The following is a 4649-nucleotide window of genomic DNA, read 5'->3' as shown; positions in this document are numbered from 1 at the left end:
TTCATTCCTCAAAGGTTACGTCCTGGAGCTCCAGTCCCAGTGAGGGCAGTGAGGTGGTGGGACCTTTAAGGCACGGGGTCTGATGGAAAGTCTAACACACAAGAGGCAGTGTCCTCAGAGATTAGGGTAGTTCTCTTGGAACCCCGGTTCATTCCAGTAAGAATGGGTTGCTGTGGAAAAGTGAGCCCCCCACCCCCAACCTTCAGACTTCCTATCCCATCACACTCTGCTCGCCCCCCTCCTCTGGCATGATGTCATCTGCCACAGGCTCATCTCAGGAACTGCACAGCACCAATGTCATTCCCTTTACCCTCCAGAGCTGTGAACTAGTGATCCTTTTTTCTTTACAAAGCACTCAGCCATGGATTCTGCTATAGAAAGTGAAGTCAGGTAGAGGTTGGAAGATGTTACCCAACTTTGAAGACAGAAGGAAGAAGTCAGCATTGAGGCAGGAAAAGACAAGGAAACAGATTCTCCCCAAGAGCCCCCCAAACACAGCCCTTATCAATGACTTCATCTAAAACATTTTTGATCTCCAGAGCTATGAAATGATAACTTTTTGTTAAGTCATTAAATGGCTAAAAAAAAAAGAAAAGAAAATATGCTACAGCAGCAACTGAAAACAAACAAATACAGTACTATTTTATGGTAGAAAAAACACTTTATTTGATTAAAACATGATTTCTTTGGTTAAAAGAAGCCTTGAGATCTAGGTATGGAGATCAGTTTAAACTGGGTGCTGCCTAGCATGTGTGTGCTCTGGATTCCATACCCACCCCCGCATTAATGGGTACAGGATTGTAAGTATGGCACACACCTGTAATCCCAGCACTGGGAAGGCAGAGGCAGGCTGATCTCTTTAAGTTTTAGGTCAACCTGTTCTACAGAGTGAGTTCCAGGACAGCCAGTAGTACACAGAGAAATCCTGCTTTGAAAAAAAAAGAAAAAGTAATGTTTGGGCACAGGGACAAATACAACACACACACACAATGAATCGGTTAATATTCACAGTCTGATGTTTTTATTATTTAGATGTCACAGAACATAAAGAGCAATGACAGTCTGCTTCAGAGGACTGTGTCCTTTTTAAACTTATTTTCTTTTTAATTATTCTTATTATCAACACAAAAGTGCCTTATATAGTCATAAATACTGGATTTGGGACAATTTGCTTAATAATGATATTTAGTACACAAAGCTCTGGGAAGAAGGCAACAAGCAGCAAGAAAGAAGCTGAAAAAAAGAAAGAATGAGAGAGGAAATTTGGTGACTCATAAACAAAACATACCCCTGAGTTGTGCAACTCGACGTACACAGGCTCGATTCTGCAGATTTCTTACCAAAAGGCACATACCACAATTTCGGAGAAGTGGAAAATCATAGCGCAGCTAATGAGCAATAGATACACAAAACAACTGCCATCATTGATTCCAGAATGTTCTCTCTTCATGCCAGCATTTTGTCCTATCTGGTACCGTTTGCCTTCCAGTTGGGGAACTTGTTCTGTCACTTTAGTCTTTATTTGGGGTGTCTGCCCTCCAGACCCTAACCTCCAACCTTCCCACTCCACCTCCCAACAGTCTCTGCTCTTGTCAAGAATCCTGGTTCAGTTCCCAGTACCCGCATCAGCAGGCTCTGTAACTTCTGTCCTGGGCAATCCAACGCCCTCTTCTGGCCTCTTCAGGCACTACATGCACATGGTTTGCATAAAGACACATGCACATATAAAAATAAAACACATTTTCCTTAAATTTTTGAAGATATACAGCAGGCAAGAGGATGATGGTGGAAAGGAAGGTAGCCTTGGATAAAGAACAACAATCTTGAGTCAAGCGGTGCACGCCTTTAATCCCAGCACTTTGGAGGCAGAGGCAGGTGGATGGATCTCTGTGAGTTCAAGACCAGCCTGATCTACAAGAGCTAGTTCCAGGACAAGCCCCAAAGCTACAGAGAAATCCTGTCTCCAAAAACAAAAAACAAAACAAAAAAAACCACAAAACAATAAAACAAACCAAGGGCAGAAGAGAAAGAGAAAGCAGGAAGGTGGGGGTGGGGAGGAAGAGGAGAAAAACTAGAAGACAGAGAGAAGTCACCAGTCACCCTAGAGGGAAAGTGCTCAGGGAGCCGTGGAAACCACCCCATCACACATGAGATGTTTCCACAAACACTAACTTTAGGCGGCTGGGTCATTAGCTGACTTGGCTTGTGGGTGAGCCGGCTTTAGCAGGCTGGCCTGTTTTGCACGGGTGAGCTCGCACAAGCACGTGTGCACACCATTGGCAGGTTTGGTGCCCTCTGGAGTGGGAGAACGCCTCAAGCCATCCGCAGTTGGAGACAGCCTGCTCGGATCCCCTAATTATCTGCTCTGCATGCCCTCGTCAAACAGTCTTGTATTATCACTCGGCTTCCCATGTAGAGCTCCCTCCTGGGAGAGGACAGGCTGGCCAAGGGTAGGAGTATTCCGGTCCCACTGGCAGACACTCAGCGTGGAAATCAATAAATTGGCGTTCTCTTGAGAATACCATTTACATGTCTGTTCTCCAGTGGCTTTTTAAAAAACATCTTTAGTGAAGTCGTTTTAGGTTGAAGTACATAACGCAGGAATTTATTATAGAAGAGGGTAGCTTATGCCACAACCCTCAGGGGAACAGGTTGTTAATGCTGAAACATCAAACTGGAAAGTGTCTCCCGGCTCACACTCTGACACCAAGGGTCGGGTTTCCACGCCAGACAACTCTCCCCTTCTCTGAAGATGCCAGGAGGATGTCCTGTCATTTAACTTGGACACTCGCTAACCATAGTTACTGCAGACTCCACAGATCACCAACTCAGTCTCCCAAGGCTGGTTATTCACCTTAAATGTCCATTGCAGGAAACCGTCCCTAAATAACACACACCTTGGCCAGGAGCTGAATTCAGTGGGTCCCCAGATACTCTAGACATTCAGTCTGACTTGACTAAGCAGCTCTCTTTCCAAGTCCAGTAGTTTACAGTAACAGTTCACAGAAGGCAGGAATGCTGTCTTTACTTTGCCTAGCTTCATCTACAGGATAGCATGAAAGACACAAAGGCTTTATCAGATGAAGAGATACATACAGTGAGTTCTGTTAGTGTCTGGAACGCAAGAACCTCTGTTCCCATAGAACTGAGATGCCACCTCGTGTTCACTAACCTGGAAACACTCCAATCCTACTATTTACAGTGTTTACAGAAGCTGTAGTCTGGATCAGGAACATCATCTGAAGGCTCGTTGCTTGCTGCCCAACCAGGGCCACCATCCAGAAGCACTATAACCCTTGGGTGATGGAGCCCAGTTGGAGGAAGTAGGTCCCTGAGAGTGTGCCTTTGAAGGAGACACTGAAGCCCTGGCCCTTCTCTTCTCTCCCCACTCACCCCACCCCATGTATATCAGCCTTCTCTGGTTCTCAGGCATCAACTAATGTAAGCTCCTCACCCTCCTCTGCCCTCGAGGCTACAGGACAGCACCTGTGAATCCAGACTACAAATTCCCCCAAGATAGAGTGAGGGCCGATTGGGGTGTTCTACCCTATCAATTTCTCCATGTGTTCACCTTGACTGTGTCTACCCAGAGGAGGGCAGGGTAGCCCTTCTCCATGAAGTTAAGAACAATCCCTAGAAAAAGGTTTCGAATGGGGCAAATATCCATGAATTATCACAGATATACAACTGTGTGTACACAATTCCTGGGAGGACATTATAACAGACACACAACTGCATATATACAATTCCTGGGGAGACATTATCACAGAAGAATACCTGTGTATACACAATTCCTGGGGAAACATGAGTCTACTCACCTCAGACAGGAAACAAACAACAGTAAAGATAACACCAAAGTCCAACTGGGTGAACTGATGAGCTTACTGGGGTTACTTGGCAAGAATATAGGTGAGGGGTTATTTAGACCAGCTGAAATGACTCAAAGCCGCATGACCGATCAAAAGTCCACACTAACATGGGCAATGGCTCACAAAAGCTGTGACCTGGAGCATACTGCACAGTCTGCCAGCAACTCAACTTGGAGAGTGTCCTTTCCAGGAAGTTTGGTTTGTCTGAGCCTCCTGTGGGCAGCTTGCTTGACTGAGGCATACGCTCTCAGCCCATTTAGGCTTTGCGTCTTCTAGACAGCTCAGTTTATTTACTAGCGTCTCTCAGCAGTCCTGAAGCTTTACATGTGCTTATATATGTTTGGGGGAAGGGAAGACCTCTAGTGAATCTGGTCAGTTTCAGGGACTTCCTGAGTTTGAGGAGTTGCCTACAGATTGGACTGTCCCATCTCATTTTAGAACATCCCTCCTTGCCCCACTCTCCTACCTACCCCAGTGCAAGCGCAAGGGCTGTCCGGGCCTGCACCAGGGCTTCTGCACAGATGTTACGGTGCATAGCTTGGTGGTTTTGTGGGATGCCTCACTGTAGGTGCAGGTGTATCTCTACCTCTTTTGCCTGCTCTTGGAACTATTTTTCTCCTATTGGACTGCCTTGCCCAGTCTCCATATAAGGGCATATGTCTTGTCTTGTATATTGTTTTGCCCTGTTAGGCTGTTGTCTCTAGAATGCACATAAAGCTGGACTTATTAGCTCATTCATCTGTAATCCCAGTGATCCTAAAGGGAGCTGGGAGACAGCTT

The sequence above is a fragment of the Microtus ochrogaster genome, chromosome 8 (genome assembly GCF_000317375.1).
Source record: "Microtus ochrogaster isolate Prairie Vole_2 chromosome 8, MicOch1.0, whole genome shotgun sequence".
In the NCBI taxonomy this organism is placed as follows: Eukaryota; Metazoa; Chordata; class Mammalia; order Rodentia; family Cricetidae; genus Microtus; species Microtus ochrogaster.
This window is presented reverse-complemented; position numbering follows the sequence as displayed.